The sequence below is a fragment of the Chrysoperla carnea genome, chromosome 2, assembly GCF_905475395.1.
Source record: "Chrysoperla carnea chromosome 2, inChrCarn1.1, whole genome shotgun sequence".
Classification (NCBI taxonomy): domain Eukaryota; kingdom Metazoa; phylum Arthropoda; class Insecta; order Neuroptera; family Chrysopidae; genus Chrysoperla; species Chrysoperla carnea.
This window is the reverse complement of record NC_058338.1, coordinates 74,401,110-74,427,537: the sequence shown is the minus strand read 5'-3', so window position 1 is coordinate 74,427,537 and position 26,428 is coordinate 74,401,110. Positions and strand designations below refer to the sequence as shown.

The 26,428-nt window shown below is 28.7% G+C and overlaps 1 protein-coding gene and 1 long non-coding RNA gene across 2 annotated transcripts in view; one reads left to right on the top strand and one right to left on the bottom strand.

Moving 5' to 3' along the window:
• The window catches only part of LOC123293593 (serine/threonine-protein kinase minibrain), a 619,645-nt gene that overhangs the window by 229,088 nt on the left and 364,129 nt on the right, over window positions 1–26,428 (top strand). The gene's annotated exons all lie outside the window — the stretch shown is intronic.
• On the bottom strand, window positions 1,519–17,484 carry LOC123293594. Its single transcript, XR_006535024.1, has 3 exons — window positions 17,473–17,484; window positions 8,318–8,319; window positions 1,519–1,609 (listed from the first exon to the last, which is right to left on the bottom strand). It is a non-coding gene; the product is annotated as an uncharacterized LOC123293594 (long non-coding RNA).

Here is a 26,428-nt window from a genome sequence, read left to right as displayed (position 1 = left end):
AATTTAATTGGCCTGAATGTTTTTTCATTGTTTTTCTTTACCAAATTGTTGGATTGTTTTCAAGAAATTTTACTGTATTAAAACTTCCGCAAATTTGACAAAGTTACTATGAAACCTTTATGAATTTTTCTTATGTTTACTCTTGATTTTCTTTTTTTAATAAGCCAACCAAAGTGAAATTTAATGTATATCACATATAATCTTATAAAATATGCTTTCATTCGTTCTTCCATCACTTTCAACTACAAGACCTTAAATATTGATATTAAGTAAATACAGTATTTAAACAATTGATTTTTAGCTGTTGTTTTATGTTTTTCCTGTTTTCGTTTGTAAGAAGCTATCTGTAAAGTCTAGACTATAATTTCAAATGAATATTTTGTACTTACAGGTACAGCCTTCAGGGTAAAAATAAATTATTTTTAAAATCCCACACTGTCATTTTCAGTTATTCTGAAAAAAAAGAGGTAATAATTTTCTTTTTAGTACTTACAGTTTATTTTTAGAAACATCCTTGGTTATGATTTTGAATTACCGTAATAATTTTGAAAAGTTTTTATAAAATTTTTCAATAAAGCTTTGAAAGAAAACTTCTTTTAATGGTTAAACAAAAATAATAATAAAAGTTCATTGTCTTTTCAATAAAATTATTGTTATGGACAAACTATATTGTCTAGAATTATAATGAAAAGGTATTTATTCTTCTTTCTTCATCGTTAACGTCTGGTCTTGCTTGAAACAGGAAAATAAAGGTGAAAAAAATCACTATAGCACCAATTTATAATGTTGATAGAAGGATATTATTTTCCTATGCAAATGTCTTAAAAATGACAAATAATGCCAAACATAGTGTCAAATTTTTTGCAAAGCCATTGATTAATTATTACTTTCGTTTAAAGAGCGTATATGCGTTGGGTTGCATGTTTGGTTTGGTATTGTTGGACAAAAATGTATATTTTTGTCTCCTTAAATAAACATTACCCTTAACGGATCTTCTTTATTCCTACTTTAATGAAAGCGTCTATAGATGAGACAAATTTAAATTTTCAAAGATATTATAAAAAATGTTAAGATTAAATCAAAACAATTATTTTCCCCGCTTTGATGGGAATGTTGATCAATACCTATACTGATTTGTAGGCATAGAATATTATTCATAGAGAACGGGAGGGATCTGCTAGCCTGTAAGTGGATGCGATGTGATGAATGAGACAGAAGAGTATCATTGAGTTCCCCTGTGTCCTTGTCATAATCATATGTATACTTAATTCCAAAAAAACTGCCACAGTTAAAACATTCTAAGCGTACTCATCATATGTTATGTTATAATAGTAACACTTAGAATGTTTTATAACGAGCTTTTTTTTTTTTACATAGAGTATACATATGTATTTATTATATGTATTAGTAAGTATAAGTATATGTATTAGACGAGGACACAGGGGAACTTACTGACAGTCTTCTTTCTTGCTTAGCATATCGCATCCACTTACTACACTGAAATATAGAGATACTGGAACGCTCACTGCCTATAGCGCCCTACGAGTGGTAAGCGAGGACGGTGCAGCATGATTCGGGCGGGTATACATGTTTCTTTCTAACTCTTCTGCTCATGCGCATTGATAAAGAAAGCATGTGACATACATACATACGAGAAAGACATGTATACCCGTCATTTCCTTTCTCTGTCTCCTCGCTCCTAGCGAGCTAGAGAGCGTTCCAGTATCTCTATATTTCAGTGACTTACTACCTTGCGTTCTCTTTCTTCATAGCTCTATGTTTGTTTATAGGTCTTTATAAGTCAAAATATGATTCGTTTTTCAAGCTTTCTATTTTCTTTTCAAATTTTCTGCTTAAACCGTATATCCAAGAACTTTCAGATATAATAACGTATTGCAGATTCTATCAAAATAATTGGACCTCGTTCAATTTTCTCATATTTCCCTGATTACTTCTTCAAGTTTTTTTTATAATAAAAAGAATGATTCCGTTTAATATAAATAACGAATGAAATTTTTGGAAAAGAAAATATGATACAACGTTTTTATAATAATTATTATTTCATTTTCTACAAATACATTATCGTTCAGAGAATCATCATTAAATTTTCATTAGATAAGAATATAAATAGAGTTTTCATCGAAATAAATATTTTTTTAAAAAGGAATGTATAATTTTTGAATTTTAATAATTAAAAATTTTTCTTTGAAAAAAAAAACTGCAAAATGGAATTTTGATAAATTATATAAGGGATAATTTTGTACATGATAAGGCTAGTAAATTGATACGTTAAATTCCGGCTGTATGCTTCAAACGTTTTTAAAGTTCATACTCTTATCTTCTTGATAATTTTACATAATTGCAAATATATCAAACTTTTTCATGTTACGCAAAAAGAAAATATTAGTTTTGCAGTAAAATTATCTGTAATAAAATTTTCCACAACTATGACAGTATTCAGCATATCTTGGTGTTATTACGCAACGATTGACGCTAATCCGAGATCTCTATGACGTTTCATTCACGAGAAATCGTGAACGAATAAATGTCCTTGGAACACACACACAGACATGCGTACACATAGACATTAATCTAAAAATGGTGTCTATATATTGTCCTAGCCATGAAACGCAAATTTTTTTTGTTTATTTACTAAATTTTGCAAATATGTTTTAAACGTCAAAGTCTTTTGATTACAAGTGATGATTTTGGTGATACTGTGGCGCAAGCTATAAAGGCAAATACGCGCTTGTTGAATCTTATAATTAAAGAGAATTGAAAACAAGTGAAAATTAAACAATTGATCTATATTGCTTATTTACGAAATTAGCATCACTTTTTAGGTCCTGCGTACGCTATAAAAATTTCCAGATATCCCTTTTTGTTTTTGACTTATTGAGTCCACAGACAGACGGACAACGGGAAATACACTTTTTAGGTTATTTTATAAACACCTATACCAAAATTTGGGACTAAACTTTGATATATTTTTTACATATAAGTACCTATACCTTGATATATTTCATATATACATAATATATATAGTAAAATACACATATACCAGGATCCTGGGTCTCTTCAATTCTTGCCAAGCGCCTTAACCAACAGGGTCCTATGTACTTTGGGAACACAGTGTAATTTTTTTTGTTTTGTTTGTTAAAATTAACTTATTCATTTATTTTTTATGTTTGTTTACTAAATTTGGTGTTCAAAGTTTAAACTTCATAGTCTTTCGATTATAATTGGCGTGATAAAGACGCTTGGTATGAATCCAAGAGACCCGGTTTCGACTCCTGATAAATCTCAATGTTTGTATTTATTCCACTCTCTTGAATAATGAAAAGTATGTTAAAAATTTTAATCTGAATTTCAAATTCGACACCAAGAGCTTCCCTATGCTGGGAAGTTAATATAGATATTTGAACTTTTAGTATGGCATATTGGCCATTTACCTAGTGATGAATAATAAAATATAAATCAGACACTTTGCGGTGTAACAAAACAAAACAAAAGCCACCATATAAATAAATTATATCGCTTTAGTATTTCAATATAATACTGTTCTGCTACTGTAGGTATAATAACAATAACCAAACTATCTATGTAGTATTTTGTGAAGAACAGCTAGCAAACACACCGAACACTACTCAGAAAACATAGAAAACCAACGCCACCCATAACAATGTTTGTATGTTTGCTGGTATGCATCGTCGTAACTAAACTGTATGTAAGTAATGTCTTGGTTGCATGAATTTTTTAATATATAAAATGGTTTAGTTAAAGAAAAAGAATTAGGTATGTTAAACATAACATAACTACATATATACGGGAAAATGTTGTACCTGCGATCAAAACTTATAGTGAAGATCCGATACAAGATATTCCACCAAAAACATCAATGTATAAAAGGTCGTAGTTCTCGGAGAATCCTAATGAACTCAGCCAGCCCGAAAATAGTACTACAACCTATTGCAACGAACGCTGTACTATACGATAAATACCCTTATTTGATATTTGGATTGGATTGATAAATGGGCTGTCTAGCTAAAACACGGGCTACTACTAGTAAATAGCATTTACTTTTATTAACATTTTTGATTAACTTTTCGTATTTTTTATTTGTGAAAATCGAAATCAGTTGAAACTTTACACGAGGAATTGGAAAAATGTAGCTTGCATACTTTCTCTTAAGCACAACTATGAAGTTCTCAGGTACAAACCGACAAAAAGGTGTAAATAACGGGTAAACAGAACTTGTTTTTATGAAATGAATGGTTATTTTATTTTCTATCCAACAGTGCTAGGTTGCTTTGTAAAAAGCGCATTACATCCATGGCTGAATAGATTTTAACCAGGAATAAACAGAATCTTGACCCCAAATAGCCGGCTTTGACGCAGCATGCATCAGTTGCCTGAAGCCATAATGAATGAGACCACATTGTATTAATATAAATTTTTGAAAGTGTCGGCCCCTGGAAATACGCCAAATGCGATAAAATTGTTTGCAAAATTGTGTGACCACTTCATTAACTTTCTTGCTTAAAACTGTTTTATAGCAAGAAGAGTGATAATCAAAATTGTCAATCAAATACAATCATAACCTAGCCTCCATGGTCAAAATGGTCTCTGTTTATACCTCATAATATATTTATTTCTAGAGCAGAGTGCATAATTAATCGCAAGAGTTCATTGCGAGTGAATAATTAATCGCCTAGTTTATGGTAAATGAAGTGATACAATTTTAGTGACGTTACGATATAGCCAGCTGTCCTTTGTGATTTATGGTATAAGGTCATGGTATACCATGTTTCATACTCAAGTGTACCTAAGATAACTCTCAAGTATTGTATTCTTTTGTAATCTTTAGAGTTTACTCTACAGAACAGCGTATCACGTCTTAAACTAAGAATAATTCAAGGTATAAAATAACCGAGGTACCACATATTACGCTACTATAAAGATATAAATATATTTAATATTGAATAGCTTGAAAAAGAGCAATTTTTGTGTTGCATAAATGAACACGCGAACATTTTTAGTCTATAGTCTAAAAACTATTGCATTGCATTGCCTGTTTTGCAGTCACTCATAATGTATTCTATATAAATCTTTTAGCATAATATAATACTACATTTAAACAAGGTGTTTATAACCAACTGAAAGAAGATCCACTACGTAAAAAGTAGTTTGTAGAACTATATTAGTTTCTATCAGTACTTACTCATTTCAACTCTTATTCATTTCGTAACTCTTCAGCAGGTAAAACATATGGATTAAAATGATGTAATGACGGAGAAAATATTTTTAACTAGCTTTAAAACCACCGCTTTATAGCCTCTACCTCTTTTGATCTCACTTATCAACGTTCCATAACACTTGAAGGGATTATTTTACGCAGCTAAAAGATATGCACAGTTTTCAATTTTTTAAATTGTAAAGTAGTCATAATTCACTGAGTATATCAGAAAATGTAGCCATGAATTGCGACATAACTCTGCTCCATCTGCGATCATCATTTTGAAATTTAAAATTTCTGTAAAAATTAAAAATAGTAAATGTTAGATTAAATTTATTTAAAAAAAAAATTTCTTTTAGTATCTGTATCTTTTTAATTTATAGCTCATGTGGTATTCTGATGTATGAGCTATATTGCTGTATAGTTTCATTAAAAACCATTCGCTAGTTTTTGCGTGAAAGCGTAACAAACAAACAAACAAACCTCCTTACATTTACCTTTATAATAACAAACTGAACTAATTTTGAGGATCATGGCCTAGTTTTTAATTTTTCCAGGTACGGAACCCTAAAGGCGCACTTGAAACGCAACATAGCTAAAAACACTCTCCATTAAATTACCTTTCAAACGATACAAAAAAAAAATCACAATCGGTTCATACGTTTAGGTGCTACGATGTCACAGACAGACATATATAGCGGTCAAACTTATAAAACCACTTTTTTTGGTTCGGGGGTTAGAAAATATTAATGGTTTTTTGTAAGCGCGAATATGGCAAATTGAATATTCGTTCCATTACGAATAGAAATAGAAACACATAAACCAAATAAAATTGACTGGAAATAATATTAAAAACAAATGAAAAGAAACAATTGACTGAGTTAATTGTTGAAATACCATGTATAGACAGTATTGATTACTCTATCACATTACACACATATACATGTCACACATACAAAACTGATAATCCTATAATAATACATACTATAAAATTTGCATCTAATGTGTGCCCTCGTGAGTAAAATTGTACAGTGATGTTTACAAAAAAATGTTTCAAACCAAAGTTGTTTATTTTTTTATAAGGAATTTTTAACATTTAAACTTTTGTTCTATCTCTAACGGCTTACAAGATGGGTCCTACAGACCCAAGACCCATTTGATCTATGTTGCTCATTTACAAACTTGACCTCAATTTTTACGTCCTGAGTGCGCTGTAAAAATTTCAGCTTGATATCTTTTTTCGTTTTTGAGTTATTGTGTTGACAGATGGACGGACGGACAGGCAGACAACCGAAAATGGACTAATTAGATGATTCTATGAACACCATAAAATTATATACATACATAAAATTTTGTTAGCAGCATCAATATTTTTAAGCGTTACAAACTTGAGACTAAATTTTATATACTATGTATATTTCATGTATACATGGTATAAAAAAGTAAAATAAAAATAAAAATAATTCCAAGTAACGTATTAATGATAATTTTCGCTATAATTTAAATAATAAAATTTGTTATGCATTTTCTCCATATAATAATAATAAATGATTCATATTGCAAATGTCCATTTATTATGGACGGACGTGTAGGGTGTAATTATATATTATAATAGTTATCATTTGAGTGAGTGTAAGCACGCCAAGGTAACTGGCGCCTTTATATCATGACATGCTTGCTTCTGCTCACTGCTTGCTCTCTGATATTATTGTTTTGTGCAGTTACAAACGATCATTTGAAATAATAATGATCATCAGTTTATTATAAAAACTATGATCTAAAATGTCGCGCGGCTAACAGTCGTAGTTATAATCAGTGGCATGACGGTGGAGAATTTTCTCTGATGGTACGCGATACAATTAACCAATTTATTAGTTCAATTTTCTTATTCTTATTTATTTGCAAATGGCTAGTTTTTCTCTAATAGGATTCTTTTGTTGTCAAAATTACAGAAATGAAGTTTTTCTGTTTCGGACCGCTACGCGCGAATTTCTGCACGCAGTTTTATGTCACTATTGTTTTCTTTGGTGACGTTTTCTTGAATATCTCTGCTTCTACTAATCGAATTTAGACGAATAAAAAAAGAATTGTTTATTATGATATTCTGCATCGACCTTGCCTGATGATTCAGTCAATCTAGAGTCTAGACGAAAAAGCGGCCGGACCTGGAAAAAATTTCAATGGTGAATCTGAGGTTATAGATCGTTAGGGGGGCATGTAAATAACTTTAAAAAAAATTAAGAGAATTTTTCGTTCCGCTGTTTTTGAGAAAATCCAAAAAAATGGGAAAAAAAAATTTGGAATGCGTTTTTCTCGGAATCTATTGGTTTAAGGGAAAAGTTTTTCAAATAAAAAATGTAGAGGACATTGTCGGCTACATTTTATGTCATTGAAGCAACGTCATACGAGTTAAATTACAAAAAGTAGGTGGCGCTAAATTATCAAAAAAAGTGATTCACGATTTTCATTAAGAAAAAATGATTTTTTTTGTAAAAGTGTAAACAAGAAAGTTATTTGACTCAAAATTAGCTTCAACTTTTATTCAAACAATTTTTATGAAAAACTTACCGTTTCCGAGCTATAGGCCAAAAATGCAACGCACCGTAGTTAACGGTTCTTTTGTCACTTTCGCCGGGCGAGTCGGCATAGTACGAACAAAGGACCGGTTTCTAACATCTGCCTAACTGTCTATGAATAGTAAATTTTTCAGTTCCTATGTGAGTTTTGGAGAGTAAAGGTCTGAAAATTTTTCTCTCCAAAAATGAATATCTGTTTCGTGTGTAATAGAACTGTTGAAGTGGATAAAAAAAGAATTGTGGATTCAAAAAGTCTTGAAAAATTAATAAGAGTTAGCACAATCAGAGGTGATTTAACAATCGAAAAATTACTCAAGGATGAAAGCAAGACAATCGTTCTTCACATCAAGTGCCACGAGACGTTTTTTGATATCAAGTTCATTTTGTCAATTTTGATATCAAGTTCATTTTCTATTCTTTTATTTCATGAAAATTGCAAAATTAAAATATTATGAAATAAAAAAATTTTGAATTGCAATATAAGTTATTGTAAACAATTTTTCACTTCTATGTTTTGTTAAATTTATGTTTACAAAAAGTTTACAATAATTGATAATACATTGGTAACGCTGTTAACTGTTTATTTCAGTATTTGTCAAAATAATTTACTGCAGTTGAAAGTATTTTCGAACAATCAATTCAATTTTAAATTCTACAACAATCTCAAACACAGCACGGCATAAAATGTCCAATGTGTACTCTTCAGCAAGCTGCATTTCAAAAACGGTAAGTTTTACAAAAAAATTGTTTAAATAAAAGTTGAAGCTAATTTTGAGTCAAACCATTGAAATTTTTTCCAGTCAAAATGCCAGATTGACTGTACCATGATATCGAACCCTCAACACAGTTAAATAACCTCAAACCGCTATAACCTCATATTTTCAACTTTCTCTGATAAGATGTAACCTATGATCACAAAATGGGTGATAAATTTTAGCCCAATACATAAGCTCAATTTTGAAAGAAACGAATTTCTCTGAAAAATTTAAAAACAGATCGTACAGTTCAGGCAAATCATCGGACTTGAACTTTATTTTTATTGCAGGTTTCTCATGTACTTTCGGATAGTGCGAACGATTTTTTTTCAAAACCTGATAATGAGCCGAAACATTGCAAAACAAAAATGCAAAATACTGAGTTTTTCCCGTTGTTCGATATGGTACTGCCTCCTGTATGCGATTTCCTAAAAGTCTTCCAAAAAATGGTGTTCGGCAGTAAAAACCATATCTCTGGGTTTAGATTATCTAAAATGAAAAAATCCAAAAAATTTCAAATGGTCAAAATTTTGATTTTTAAATGGCAGCTTCGATGGAAAGATTACTTATTCTTTACAAAATAGCTTCATAGATTTTTTTCATGAAATCATAAATAGGCTTGGACGCAAAAATTGCCGCGTTTGAGGTTTAAATGTACAAAAAAATTACTCAAACCACATGTTCATAAAACAAGTTAATATCCATAAAATTTTATAGTTTGGTGTGGATTTGTGAAATGAAATTGTAATTGGATGGTGTATTTCAACGTTAAAATTGTCTTGTTGCGCGTCTAAAAGGTGGCTATTTAAGGGAATCGTTTTAAAATACAAATACCATGAAGAAAAATTAAAGTTGGTATCTTATACCGGTTTGTTTTCAATCTCGGAAATGGCTCTCTAACAACAATCAACAATCTCGGAAATGGCTCTCCATCGATTTTCATGAAATTGAGTATACAGAGGCTATTTGGAACGAAAAGTCGATCTAGCTAGGTTTCATTTTTAAAAAACGTCGTTTTATCCGCGATTTCAGTAAAAACTGAAACATAAACTGCAAAATACGACTTTTCCTGACATTTTAAACGGTTCTTATATTAGTGAAAAAATTTGTATCTTTTTAACTCAAAAATTACCGAGCAAAGATCGGTCGTCCAGGTACTGACTCTTATCAGATTAACCGTCACCCCATTGGTATAAATATTAGAAACTGTTTGTACCTTTTTATACAACTAGCGTCTAGTGAGGAATTTTTGAGGATTTTTGGGAAATGATTCAGTTTGTTGACAAACTTATATTAGGATCTCTTCAGTTTTCTAAGAAAAATAAAAACAGCTGATGACGTATCAAATTAATTATAGAATAGTTCACATGTTCGTGTACTTATTTTTTGCATAGGTAAGTGATGTAATCTGTTTTGTTTTCTTTTAATAAAAAGTTTTTTTTTTTTGTATGATAATTTGATATTAATTTGACTTATTAGGGTCGTTATAATACATACTTACAACTTACAAGTAATTAAAGTGTCATAATGGTATGGCATGCATTATTATGTTAGTAATTTTCTTTTTATTTATTACACAAATTAAATACTTCATTTAAAAATAATAATTTTTTTTTTTAAATAATAATCTTTAGCTACTGTACTTAGTTTTTGCGAAGGAAACGTTTTTAAATATATATTTTTCTCATAGTTAAATAATTATTATGTATTCAATTTTAAATTAAAATGTGGTGTCATCGAACAATTTAATTCAATTTAGAAAATTTTGTAATTGAATGTTACTTGAAACAAGACGATGATATAAGTGATGAATCATCCACCCGCCTTAAAAGTAGAAACCACCGCTTTATAGGCTCCACCCTCTCTTGATATACACAGTTTTCAATTTTTTTAAATATAAAATAGTCATAATTCATTGAGTATATCAGAATAGTTGGCCATGATTTGTTTGGCATTTACTATTTTAAATTTTTACAAAATTCTTTAATTTATGGTTCAAAATGATAATCATAGATCTGCTCCATCTATAATCATCATTTTAAACCATAAATTAAAGATTACTGTAAAAATTTAAAAAATGGTAAATGTCATATTATATTTACTATTTTATTATTATTATTTTTTTTTTTTAAACATATCTTTATAAATTATAGTTCATGTGTTATTCTGATATATCAGCTATATTGCTGTACAGTTTCATTAAACATCCTTTGCTAGTTTTAGCGTGAAAACGTAACAAACCAACAAACAAACAAACATGCTTACTTTCACATTTATAATATATAGGGATAGGATCAAAGAAAAAATTTACCGTAAAATATAGAAACATCGGATTGGAGAGTAAAGGAATGCACAAGGCCTTCCACACCGCTCATCTCTTTGCAAGTGCAAACGCAAGATATTTATCTTCAGGATTGTAAACACAATATTGCAAGTGTAGCGAAAACAGGGCGAAGGAAATTGCTACCCCTTTTAGAGTGTAAACATCCAATAATGATTATATTGCGAAAATCAGGAAAATCTATTGTGAGAGACATTTCGTTTATCGACTAACTTCATAGGGTTAAAAAATTGTAACTAAATCCAACATGTAGTTTTCGTGTCACGCTAGGTGCGAGCATAAAAATTCAATCTCATCATTTTTCATAACGCACCAAAAGAAGTCTGCCTGAAATGGTAGAAATTACTGCGAATGATCGATAATTATGAAAAATATTCAGGTATTTAACCTGTAAATGGGGACGGGGTTTCAACTCACTGTAACTGTTGGGTTGGTTGCCTTTAAACAAAAACTCTCTAAACAATTCAACAATTTGCTAATTGCGATTACCATTTATAGTAACGATAAAGAGATTTGGATATATTTTAGGGTGAGATGGATTGTTAATCAGAAGTTTTCGTAGAGAAAGTCTTTTTAAATTTCGTATTAAATTTAATGTAAAAGAATTAAGGTAAAAAATTTGAATGTTTTTATTTCGAAGAACTTGCAAGCTTGAATGAATCAAATTGGTGTATTAATGAGACAATTGATGATATTTTTAACCGACTTCAAACAAAAAAGATTTTGATTATTTTTTTTCTATTTGAAACCTGATGCTTCCCGTGTGGTCCCATTTCAATTTGGTCCAGTTCAGACAATGGCATTCCATGAGAAAACCATATAAGTCTTAAATTTGCATTAAGGAGCGACAAATGGACGAATAACTCAATATCACGCCAACCTATTTCGATGATTCTTTTTTTAGTGACAAATTAGTTTATACTTCAAATTCACTAAAAATAAAAATACACAAAAACTTTTTACAAAAAAAAAAAACGACTTCAAAAAACCTATTCCAAAACATATTAATATGCACTAAAAAGTAAAAAAATAATTGTGTAGATATTCTTCTGAATAACAAACAATAATCAAAATATTTTTAGAGTTCTCCTGTAAAATGAAATAAAAAATATTAGACTACTTAAAAGTGAATCAAATTATTACGATAATATAATGTAGCTACAATTATTATTGGTATTTTTGGAGTAGGTGGCAGCCAAAGTAAACAACTGTGACGGAACAGTTTCCTACATTAACATGGCTTACACCGACTCCAAAGTAACAATAATTGTAACTACATTATATTATCGTAATAATTTGATTGACTTTTAAGTAGTCTAATATTTTTTATTTCATTTTACTGGAAAATATTTTGATTATTGTTTGTTATTCAGAAGAATACCTACACTATTATGTTTTTACTTTTTAGTGCATATTAATTTGTTTTGCAATAGTTTTTTTGAAGTCGGTTTTCTGTTGGTAATAAATTTTTTTATTTGTTAGCTAAACTAACTGATTTATTATATATCAAATTGGTTTATTAATATTAATCAACATACATTTTCAAAAAACAAAACGTAAAATTCGTATAAAATAGACATATTTTCCGTTTAAATAAAATAAACTGTAGTTATGAGATGTGGAATATAATGTTTTCGACAATTGATAATAGTGTTACAAATCTAAAATTTATTATTTGAAAAATAAATGTTACAGAATTTGTTTTCAATGAATTTAGAACTACATAGTAATGTCTATTATAAATCTTAAAGACCACTTACATTCATTTTAGTTAGATTAAATTTTCGAATGCATTTCATTTGCAAACAATAAATTTGATTATCTTTATGTAGGGGACCAATGTTTTTAAAGCTATGTACACCGAAAATAAAATTATCGGAAGAATCAATAAAAGGACAGTTGTACGTTTTAAATTTGTGTCATATCTCCTAGAACACGGATTTTCGAAGTTTTGCTTTTTTTTTATGTTTGAAGAATTTATGCTTCTTTATAGTGCGTCCAAATTAAGCAAGCATAAATTCTTCAAACATAAAAAAAAGCAAAACTTCGAAAATCCGTGTTCTAGGACAAAAACGGATGAACTGATTTTGATTTTTTTGTTTCATTTGAAAGGTAATTTAATGGAGAGTGTTCTTAGCTATGTTTCAAACGCAAGTTTAGAGTTCGCGAAAAAATTTTCTGGGGTTTTTAAAATTTTGTAAATTTTACTTGTTAAGGCGTACCACTACTACTTGTCGAAAATTAGTATGTGATTTGAGTGGATATTAAAGAAGTATCTTTTTAAATTTTTTCTTTCACTTTCGCCATTTTGATATTTACAATTATGAAATTCGACCCTTTATAACATAAATTCTTATTGACCTGATCAAGATATTTAAAATGAGAAAGAAATATACTGCTGGTTTTTGAAAAACGAATGTTTTTATTTCAGTTAGTCCCTACTATTTGTTAATAATAATAATTATAGTACTATTTATTGTAATTGAAAATTTTTATTGTTTTATAAATTATAGCTCTATTAACTGTGATTTTATATTTCGATTAAGTGAAACAAATGGGAAATGGTTTCATGTGTACACGTGAAACCCTTTTTTCTTGTGTATCCAAATCAAATTTAAACAAACATATAAAGAATAAATATGATATTATGAACCATGTACTATATTCAATACCGGGTGTATTCTGGATATCTGGATATGTGGAAAATAAGTAATAAGAGATTTTTCAAGTATGCAATCAATTTTTCCTCAGAAATTGCTACCGTTTTGCCGTACTTTCCCGAAGTATTAATCTGTATGTTTCATAGATAATTTATTCACAATAAAAGCCTGTGTTCATGAGTTTTTATGGGTCTCTTTTCTACAGTCCTATAGCTTTAAAAATGATTCAAATTGTGGCTTTTAAAAATTCACACTTGCAAACAAACAAAAAATTAGTTTTCTCAATTTTGCTAGAAATGGTTCATGGGCCATTCAAACCAAACATAATATTTTGAACTCTTATGCTTTTTAAGATTGTGTCCCCATTACCGTGCTCATACATCCTTAATTAATCGAGCACAATAGTTTTTTTTTTTAATGATTTTCCTATTAAGGTTTAAGCTTTACTTTGAAAATGTTTTTTAAATTTCCAATCGTTTACCATCTTAATTTAACTTTATCATTTTAAATTAATTTTAAACTGTTTTACCATAAGACCAATGTTGAATATGCCTACTTTTGAAGTCATTTACTTATTTAAATAATCGGGCAACCTCCCTTCACTTAAAACTTGATTTAGCCTTAATACAACATCATATAAAAAAATCAAGCTTTTTACTTAAAATTGCCTTGGTGCTCGTTCATCCCTAACGGTCAAATTTATCTATCCCACCGAAAACAGTTTAGAAAGAGAGCATTTAAATGCAAGAGAAGGTAATGTTTGAACATTGAACACTGCATAAACAAAAGTACTCAACATTTTAGAATACCTTTTTATTTTAGAAAACCTAAGAAGTTACAAAGAAGATTTGAGACAAATTGTTCTCTTCTTTCGGCACATTTTCGAATTATTAAATAGGATGGTACTTTGATAATAATTTATCAACATTAAATTTCTGTGTTCATGAATTTTAATTGATCATAGTATTTTATTACAAAACTGTTCCTCGTTTTTTATAAAACGTAAGAACATTTGTTGAAATTATGTTCAAAACTGTGATTTTGAATTTAAGGTTTTGCCCAACGTCTTTGAATAATTGCAATGTTGCGACGTTGCACAAAGCATAAAACTGAATTATGTATATACAGATATTCTTTATGTAAAATACGCATATTTTTCATAATTTAAAAATATAAAACATGCAAACACAACAATAATATTACTAGTATTTGATAAAAAAAATTTAAATATTTTTATTTCGTATGTTTTGTATGTTGTATGTTGAACTGGTAACACACAGGATGTCTACAATTTTGAATTATTGCATGATATTTTATTATTTATTTTTAAAATTAAATACGAATACGGTTGTGTGTCGGACTCGGGTCGGGGTGGTTCTTTTCGGGTTAACTTTTGTTTATATTTATAATGATAAACACAAACCTTTGGATTTATTTGGTTATTTAAACATTCATCATGCTATTACTATTATTATCAAAAAATGAATTTACTGTGTTATTATTTGTTATATTTATTGATAAAAGTATGATTTATTGTTTTAAAAAAATACACCTTACTTTATCAACGTCGGTCATATTAAGACTCATGAGCGCAGCCAGGATTACCATCTACACTTGGTTTGGTCAAAACAATCTACTATTTTCTTTTACTTTCGATAACGAAAAAATGCACCTTTAAAAAATTATCTCCAAATATGAGATATTTATATTAATAGGAAGATACTCCTCATCAAAGTTTTCTTTTTTTCTTGAATCCATTATGAAAAAAATTCGTAGCGCAGGAGCTGCGTAGGCTAAGAAAATTCTCGCGAATATTAAAAAATGACACATTTTTCTTTAAATCTAAAGGCGCAATTCCACTGAGGGAACACTGGGCGACATGTCGCTTGTAATTTGTTGTCAAGTGTTGGTTATTGTAGGCTTGCGACAACAGAGTACAAAATTTAATTAAATTTGTCCAGATTATATGTTGCATGTTACAAGCCGCACCGATATGTTCACTGTTGAATAGACGACGACACTGTTCAACTTGTAATATGCAGCAAGGAGACATTTTTTGTTTTTTTTTTGTTTGTTTTGTGTTCCCTCTATCTCTATTGAAAGACAATGTATAGCATACTTCAATGCTGCATGCTACATGTTGCCTCAGTGGAAATGTGCCTTAATATTGCATTTTAGATTTCCAAGAGTTTTCATCTCTAAAACTAAGCGTCTAGAGAAGAAATCACAAGAATACTTTTTTGCTTAAAAATGATCATAAAATACATAAATATTTTTTATTTAAAAAAAATTCAAAATTTTATACGTTGCGCATTTTAATTATATACATCAAACTATTGTGTCAGTCTGACATGAAAGCGAATTAATAAATATCTTTGAATAGAATTTTCAGGCTTTTTGGCAGCTGTGATAATAACTTTTTGATTAAACGTATTTTGGTATCCATCGTTGTGTCTGTCCATTTTGCTTATTGAGGAATTCAATATTTATTTTTTTTCGAGTATTAAAATTGTTCGAGGAGACTAAGTCAGGGTAATTACTACGAATATTTAATACAACATGATGATGACTACATTATTGTCAGTGGCGGATTTAGAAATTTGATAGAAAAGTTTAACGACTTTATCAATTTCGATTTTTAAACAATCGGAGAAAGATGTTTAAACTTCATGTGTTTTCTGAATTTTAGAAACGTTGTAATTTTAGTCGAAACATATTTTAATAATAATAATATAAATATTTTAAAATAAAAATCTTGGCTTTATTTTAACAAATAAGAAACGTAACAAAAATTATGAAAATAAATACTAAATAAAAAACAGAAAAAGAAATATAGAGAAACCCATAAGAAAAATACAGAAAATAGAAAAGAAAAACCACCAAATACCAACAAAAATAATATAAAAACACACAAATAAATGAAAACAAAAGATTACTTTTGTCAAAGTTGAGATATGTACCTTTGTAAATATTCCCAAGACATCTATTGACTCCTACAAGGAAATACATACTGTTTTATTTACTTATATAATAAATATCATCATAATAATATCTATGTCCTTCTTATGTGGGTTGGGTTCGTGGTTGAACAAGTCCTTTTGCTCTTCTACACCCCCCTTCTTATAACGTAAGTCTAAATAAACCTATGAGGGATATAAAAACAGTGTCAGGGGGAGTAGATATGATATAAAATAAAAATATTATCTTTTAAAATCAATAATTGAAATACATTTTATGTATTGAATGTATTGGGTGTCCTACTTTTCAAAAATTATCTTATTTTACGTAACTACACGCTATCTCTGGTTTACGAATTATTTTTATGATGATAGCCCTTGCAAACAAACTTTTCTTTTTAAATTGTAGATATTTTCCATTGTGAGCAGTATTATAAAGAAATCAATTCGGAGAAACAGTTCTCAAACCCAATGCCAAAAAAGTATAGAGCTTCATTTTTCATACAGAATGCTATTGATAAATACGCACAAAGTACAAAATTCCAACAACAAATATTGAGTGTAGGTAGGCGCACATCTTACGCAGGAATTAAATTTGACCTATGTTGTTGGCTCAATGAAAAGCTCAGTCTACTCCATAACTGGTAATATATGATAAACATTTTGAATTAGAAAGTTGATTCAGAAGTAACATTTTTTTTCGAAATATTTTTCCGCAAACTGTGCATTTTAGGCAAAAACGGACTGCAAATTTTTATCCCAAATTGTTTTTTTTTTTTTGTATCAAAATTTATATTTTGTGAAATTGTTTTGACGGAATCTAAGCACTTTTAGAACAAAATTTACAACCAAAAGTGGATTTTTTGTTCTGTAAAGATTATTTTTGTTCAAATTGAATGAAAAAATGCAGAAAAAGCTAGATTTTTGATATCAATTACTGTCTGCACTATATTCAGTCAACTTTGATATTCATTTTTTTTGAGTAACTTTTTTTTGGGACCCTGTTTAAGTGTGTCACAAATTTATACAAAATGTCTTGCGTTATCTTTTTATGGTATTTTGCTGGTATAACTTGATATGTAACTTGATTGTTAAAAAATAATTCAAAATATTCTAAAAAAATTTTTAAACCATTTTATAAGCTTTGAATTTTTCATTAATTTTTTGTTTTTTGTTTGTTTCAGGTGAGTAATAGCTATTTTTTTCATGAAGACTTTATACGTAAGTAGAAATTTATCCCATAATTTATTATGTATATTTAGATAGTTAAACAGTGTTCGCAGTTTGCGCCTACCTTGTATGACAGATTTGAAATACATCTCAGGAATGGAAAGAGAGTAACAGATTGTATCGATTGTTGTAGAAATGTTTACGTTGACATTTAACCAACGAAGACAATTTTCCAGTTAGATTTTTCAATTTCATGCTTTTACGAAAAGGTGGATATTATTTGAAGGTATGCTGCGAGATACGATTAAAATGAGACAAATACATTGTCGAGAGCGGAGAACAAAATAGAAATCCTTTCCAAAAAATATTCAAGAGATTGAATGATACTCTCTTGAAACTTTTTAATATTTTCAATCTGTAAAAAATGTAATTATTACAAAGCAACATTATCTTTTGAGCGGTAATGATTAATTATACAAAAATATTTTAAATATTACTTTTTAATAAAATCTTTAGCTGTGGAAATGAAACTAAAAAAAAATTTCTAGTAGTCAATACGGACGGCAATCGGCAAAAAATAGACCCAGAAAAATAGATCGAAAAGTTATTGACCCGGACTATGGTTGTAATTAAGAGTTGGTTGAGTTGAGTTTGTCGACTATAGAGTAGTTTGTCTATAACTGAAATTTTTTCGGTCTTTTTTTTCGAAATGCAGCTGATTCAATACAAGAAATATGATAATCTACTTTCATGGCATAACTATTTAAAAATTGTGTTGGAGCATTCTGTAACGAACGAACAATATTCGAACAAAGACATACTTGTAGAAGTATAGAACAATTAACTACAAACGTGAGGACAACGTCATTATAATATTTGTACTTCAGTGCCATCTACTTATTATACCATTGCACTTCCTTGCATTCATTATATTATTATAATTGTTATAAATGTATTTGTTGAGTATGAGTTTTGACATAAGTAAGCGACAGCATCATTTATTCCGCCCCGAAACACCATCACTTAATACTGGGTGTCCGCTAGTATTAATTGCGTTAATTTTAAAAACTTATTCTTACGCATTTTTAACATAATAAATTTTTGTGTCTCTCATGGCTCAAAAAAAATTATCTTGCTAAAACGTAGGCAATTTAATTATCTACAATAAAAGTTATGACCATTTTTGGTCTAAAGTGCACGGTTATGGAGATGTAGCCTAAAACGGTTTTCCTTTAAATGGAGGCACTTCTCTCGCCTATTTCTGTAAGGGTTTTGTGCATTTACTTTCAGTACGGGATACTGAACCTTTTTGAATAATAAAATAATTGCCATTTAGTGTATTATGGACAATAGTAACGAGTTTCTATAGTACCTGTAGTATATAACGGCTAAGTAGCTAACACACTTGGCTACGGACATAAAAAAACGGTGAAATGACACACTTTTTTAGTTAAACCTTCATCCAACAAATGAACAAATGTGTACATGCAGTAAGGATATTCGTTTAAAAAAAAAACCAACTACGGCGTAGAATAAGCTGTGAAGACGTCCTTTCTTTGTAAGCCCGACACCGTCCAACCTAAACAGCTATTTGATAACATGATAACTTGGCCCTGATAACTTAAATATTCTTGTTTTTCAATATATATATATATATATATTTATATATATATATATATATATATATATATATACAAGGTTTATGATAGTATCTAGGTAGAAAATATCTGATCAGTAATCTGACACCATTTCGTGATTTAATGTACAAATATATAGAACAAAATAAAGAACTCAACTGAGTCTGAACTGATGAGTAATTGGTTTACATCTATCTATAAATGTATAGTTACTATTACTATTACTATTACTAACCAGCCTAGTAGTGGCAGTGGCAGTGGCAGCTGTTACTAACTCTAGTAACACGTATATTAAAGTATTTTGTTTGGCATTTATTCTACTATTAATAGTTTATTTGAAGGCAAATTATTGCCTACTACATGTATTAGCGTGTCTAGTTATGTAGTATACATGTGAATACCATAGACTAGCCTGATAACAATCTACGCCATATCATTGGGCGTCCGTCCGGCCGACGTCAACTGCCCCCAAATAATAATAATAATGGCCCAAGAATTATGTCACAAATAAATTATATATATTTTATTTTCAATCTGCATAATATAAAGAATGGGTTATTTTTTTCTATTTTCTTTTTTTTTTCATTTGTGTGTGTTTACCAATCGATTTTCTTTGAAATTTTCCCACTTAAAAATTTTTTATTTGAGTGTGTTTAAGTTTTTCGTGTTGTTTTGATTCGAAGAATATAAACTGATTGTTTTTATGTTAAATATTTGATTCGATTCATTATAAATAATTTATTAGTGAATTTTTTAATAAAAGTTTGTAGTATGATTTTTCTTCGAATTTTTTATACTTTTTCCTTTTTAACTTCGTATCCTTTTTCTTCTATATACAGAATACTTCTATATTAAGAATGATGATAGTCCAAAGACTGTTTCTTTGTACCTGTTTCAAAAATCTGTGGCTAAATATTTTTAAGGATGTACGAGCGCCAGGACAAATTTGGATAAAAATCAAGCCTTTTTTCTTATATGAAGTCTAAATCAATTATTTAAATAAATAATTAACTTCAAAAGTAGGCATATTTAACAATGGTCTTATGGGAAAACGTTAGACGGATGATATGTTTTCAAAGATTTCTCCAAAACTAGTCGGTGGAAATTAAAAATAGAAATTTTAAGGAGAATTGCAAGGATTGAATAAAACTAAGGATTACAATAATACGTAAATAAATTTTTTGATTAACAAAGTTTCCAAAAATCACGAAAATATCCTAGGTCATCGGGCTTCTTATTATTATTTTATCGTTCAAAGTTGCCTGAAAAAATGATGAATCATATAGATTATCCTTTTCAATTGGATATTTCTATATAAAAAAATCTAGAGAGTGTGATAAAAAAATTATCTAAAATATTTAGACAATCTTGTAGTTTATAATAATACCATAAAAATATAAGGTTGCCAAAGATATAAAAACAAAATTTTAATTTAATTATGAGTTCATCGAAAATCCATCATTTGGCGAACCGAGACGACTATAGTAAGAGCATTGATGATTGAAGAGCGATATCTATATTATCAAATTTATAAGAATCACGTGCACACAATAATCTATATATTTTTGAACTTGCGTGGTATTGTAAAGCTAAGCAGTCATTACTTGACCACAAAGCATGTATTTGGTTTATATGTATATTATAACCTTAAATAGTCGGGTACAACGATTTTTTTTGTTTTCAATAATTTATTAAAATTTTAACGTTAAATTAAATTAAATTAAAGTTAAAATTTTAATAAATTATTGAAAACAAAAAAAATCGTTGTACCCGACTATTGAAGGTTCGGTAAATGAGCACGGTAATGGAGACACAAATTAAAAATATATATATATATATATATATATATATATATATATATATATATATATAAGAAATTCATGACCTTATAAATAATTTTACTCGCCAGAATAAACTTGACTTAGCGCTCGTACTACCTTAACATATTTAAAAACAATTTTTCAAAATTCTTAATTAATTACTAAATTTTTAGTTTTTAGTGGTGTATTTTTCTGTAGCGCTCAATAACCCTAAGTTAACTGTAATACTTTCACGTATAAAGAAATAAAAAACCTTTGAATATTTTAAATAAACAGTCTAACAAACAAAAACCCAGTTAATGTAATGAATATATACTGTGTCTATTCTTATGTGCCCGCTGCTGTCTCTGTAACAATTTGTACAACAAAGGTAGATGCATTCCACTGTCTCCATTTCTACCCAATCCAACCCACCACCACGATTTCTTTATGAATTGAGAGTAAAAGTTTCGTATATTTCTTTTTACATCATATGCAGAATATGTTGTTAGATGTATTAATATTTCATTCTAATTTTATTTTGTCTAGCCAACGATTTTATTTTCAGTATACAATTTAAGTGGAAGCCAGACCGCAACACATAACTAAAATACTTTATATTGCTAAGTGACTTTGTTTTCACTTTGACATGAAGTTAATTAACAAATAAAATCTTCAAAGATATGTGTTTGGATTATGCGTCGATTAAGGCGTAATTTTGTTTTTAATTTATTATTGTCGCGTAGGTTTAATGTTATGAATGATTTTTTATGATCAACTTTGTGTAATAAACGTGCAGACTGTGTTGTTTGAACTGAAATATTATTAAATATTATATAAAAGTAAAGATTGATAAAGATTGCTCTCGCTTATCTCCTTTGTATAACACTCGAAATAATGGTAAGGATTCTTTTACACAGGGAAAATATATATATATGGTTTTCTATTTTTTAAAATGCAAAATAGTCGTAATTATTCATTGAGTATATCAGAAATGATAGCCGTGAAATGTTTTATATTGACTATTTTTACAGAAATCTGTAATTTATGGTAATTAAATTTTTTTTTTTTTTTATTAATATATCTTTATAAATTATATCTCATGTTTTATTCTGAAGTTTGAGCTATATTGCTGTACAGTTTCATTAAAAACCATTCGCTAGTTTTAGCGTGAAAGCGTAACAAACAAATATACAAACAAACATGCTTACTTTCGCATTTATAATATATATAGAGATTTTAAAATTAATATTGTTATAAAAAAATTTTTTTAATCGAAAAATATACTTTTACAGTAACAAAAATTGTTTCCCAATTGATAAAAATTTGTTTTTTTCGGTGCTCAAATCACCTACTTCAATAGGGAATATTCATGAAATTTAAATTTGGTTCAAATATTTTTATCCCGTAACTTTATTGGCTGGACATTTCAACTAAACCATTATTTTAGTATAATTAATATAATTTTAATTACTTACAATTAATTAATAAAAGTACAAATTCAAGTGAGAGAAATTCAAACTAAAACGGAAATTCAAATTTTAAAACGGACATGGTATCATAGTATGTGGCTTGTCAGGTTTGTTGACATACTGTATGGTATTAATTACTTACATTTTGTATGGTATTACATTGAGTTATATTATTATACAGCTTTTTATTAGAAAACTTAATAATAACTGGTGTAAATTTTGTGTTGTAATTACGTCGTCAACAGAGAGCGCCAAAAGAACTGGCGCTATTTTAAATATATGTTTACACTTACAGCATTTTTAAACAGTATTTATATTTTGTATTATGTTATAACGGTGTTAGCAATGAATTAAAAATATTAAAAAAATACTTGTATATTCCCTATTTTTATACCATGCATAATATGAAATAAATCAAGGTGTACTAATTTTAGTCCCAAGTTTGTGACGCTTAAAAAAATTAATATTAATCATATATAGGTTTTCAACTGACACAAAACACGTAATCTTCAAAAATTTTGCAAAAAATTAAGTTATTATTTGAGTTTCAGTTTTGTTTTTGTTTGTCTGTTTAGTGGAAAACCACCATTTCGTTCCATTTAAGAATTAATAAAACCAAATATTTATAGTAAACCAACTTTGCAATCAAATAGAACTTATTATATCGATTCTTCTTGGAGAAGCCGAATATCATCCCAATATCTCATAAATAAACCAACATTTTGAATCACAATTTTTGTCTTGTTTTTAGAATTAAATAACAATTATACTCCCAATTCACCATTGAATCTGTCCATACTCCATGGTGTATTATAGAGACAAAATACACATAATATATATAAACAAACATATGATGTATTTAGAGTAGGTACAAAATAAGTTGAGAAACTTACAAAAATATAATATTACCTAAGTTTCATTAGTGTTTAAGAGAGACTCTCGAAGGCAATGGAGAATCGTGCCATCTCTCGCCACGTGCAGCTGCATAGGGTAATATAAAAAAAGGTATAAACAAAAGGAGTAAAGTTAATAGGATTACTTTAGAGTCGATGCATATTTTTGTAATAATTGTCTTAAGAGTCTTATTTTAAGCAAATGAATTCATTTCTGAACGAATTTTGATGAAACCTTCCCATTATTTTTTATAATATAGTTACTACAAGCAAATTTTATATTTTTCAAATATTTTATTCTTCCATAAAGTGTATTGAAGAACCATATTTGTTTACGAAGGTCTTCATGTATTGAAGATATGGTCATTAGGATGGTTTATTTTATTTCAAGCGGTTAAAAAACCATAATTGTGAGTTTTAAGACATAAAGTCCAAAATTTTTATCTTACAAGTTACTTGAAAAGTTGCATATTAGTGGGCAAAGAATTGAATCTTGGAAAGTTCTCAGATCGTATCTAAGACCCCGCAACTTTAGTGCCCCGCGGCTCTTAAATGACCCCTTAAAGAGCACAAGGTTCCTTTTTTTTGTAAATTAAAATTTCAAACTTTCAAAGATTATGTATATAAGAATGATACTTTTAATCGTGAAATCTTTTTAGATTTAGTTTCATCCATTGTCAGGTTGAACACAAATGTATTTAATAAACTCCCTAATATGGTAGTTTCCGTAGTTCTTTCTTCGCCCAGTAGTTTCACAGAAATAATACCTGCATGCAATTAATTAAACTATTCTTATCACAGTAGCACACGTACAAAGAGCTTTTTCGATATTGAACTGATCAAAAATTATCTGAGAGATACTTAGAGACAAGAATGGCCCCTTTGATCAGTATTTCTATTGAAAGCGTCTAAATTCAACATTAGAAGAATTCGCAGTCAATTTTTAATTTAGGTAAATTCATTTAAATACTTAATGAAGACCTTTAAAATTCATTTTAATTGTTAACAGACAATGGAAAATTAAAAAAAAAACATTAATCCTAATTTAAAGGATATTATGCCCGAATTTGAAAAACATTAGATCCGAACTAAACTATTTGGAAGCTGAATCAATTTTTAACAAAAAATATTGAACGATACTTTATATTTACCCTACATGATGAATTCGTTATCATTCGACTCTACAATCGCTTTTCTATGGTATGGAAGTTTTATTTATTTTTTGATAATATATTGTTCAACTGGATATCTCAGTAGAAGTCAACGAGATGAAAAAAGTACGGCCTTCGAGAGCTTTGAAATTGGTAGCTTTTTGGAAATTAGGAAGGTTTGAATTATTTTTTTAATTTTCAGTTATCCTAGAAAGAAGTAAATATAATTATTTTACCGCCAGGCAAACATACAACGTAGACGATGTAAAACTTAAATATCAACGAGAGTCTACATTTTAAAAATGATTTTAAACACTCTTTAATTAAAATCTTAGGCAAAATGTAATCCTGATCATTGAAATATTAGTATTTTCAGTTGAGTTGATTTCAACTAAGTAGATAAATACATAATATAGAATATTTCTACGTACATGTGTATATAAAATTCATGAATTAAACATTGTATTTTGCAATTGCAGTAACTTGCTGACGGGTTATGCTTAGTTGTAATAACTACTCGGTATATATACATTACATATTACTATACTAAGGTGTGCTGCCACCTTACCGTCGGGCCACCTCACACCCGTTTCTACACTTGTACATATGTATATGTATATACAGAGTGTCGATCCATATAAGTAATAAGACGAAAGCATCGAAAACATTTAACATATGCATTTTATGTATGTTTCTAGCAAAAGTATGTATGGTCAAAACAGTTTGTTTAGTGGACATTTTCGTGTAAACTTGAAATGATCAAAAAAGGCTTTCCATATGTCAATGGTCAATTTGAATTCAATGGTCAATGTATTTGATTTAAGTGAAATCAAAAGCAAATTGTTTTTTTATTTTGTGTTTAATAGTGAATCTGAAGTACACTAACTAATTTGTCACTAAAAAAAGAATCATCGGAATCGGTTGGCGTGATATTATTATCACGCCAATAATAATATATTATAACGGTTGGCGTGATTAAGGGTCAACGTCATGGTAAAAATAAAAGTCATAATTGAAAATAGTGTACGACATGACTTGATTATTTTTGCTAAATTATTATGTTAAAAAAAAATAAGCGTTACATTTTGAAAATTGTATATTATCCTTCACGCTTTTCTAGTTTTATGTGGTTCAATTTTCACGCACTCGGTATATATTTTTATAAAGGTACCAATTCCATAAAACAGTTTCTAGAAATATAAAGGCGTATATTAATTAAGGTACCTACTCCATGTTTGTTTGGGTAGTTTGAGCGCGTTTATCTTGACGTTCTTATAATACTCGTTCTTTTAATATTGTATGTAGATACTACATATTCATACTACATGCTATAAAAGTATACACATGTCATTGAAATTGTGGAACTGCATAGATAATAATAATGCAACAATAATATTATTTATTATTATTTAAAGAATATGTTTTTCTTTTTGTTAGTTATAGTTTCATGGTTTCGTGTTGTTTCACACGTTATTTGTTATTTTTAACCGACTTCAAACAAAAAAAACGAGGTTCTCAATTCAACTGTATTTGTTTTTTTTTCAATGTTTGTTACCTCAGAACTTTCGACTGGATGAACCGATTTTGATGATTCTTTATTTATATGAAAGCTAGTTCTTCCCGTGTAGTCCCATTTCATTTTAGTCCAGTCCAGTTTTAACAAAGGCATCTATGTGAAAATCACAAAAGTCTTAAATTTATATTAAGTACGCACGACAAGAGGACTCAATATCACGCCAACCGATTTCGATGATTCTTTTTTAGTGATAAATTAGTTAGTG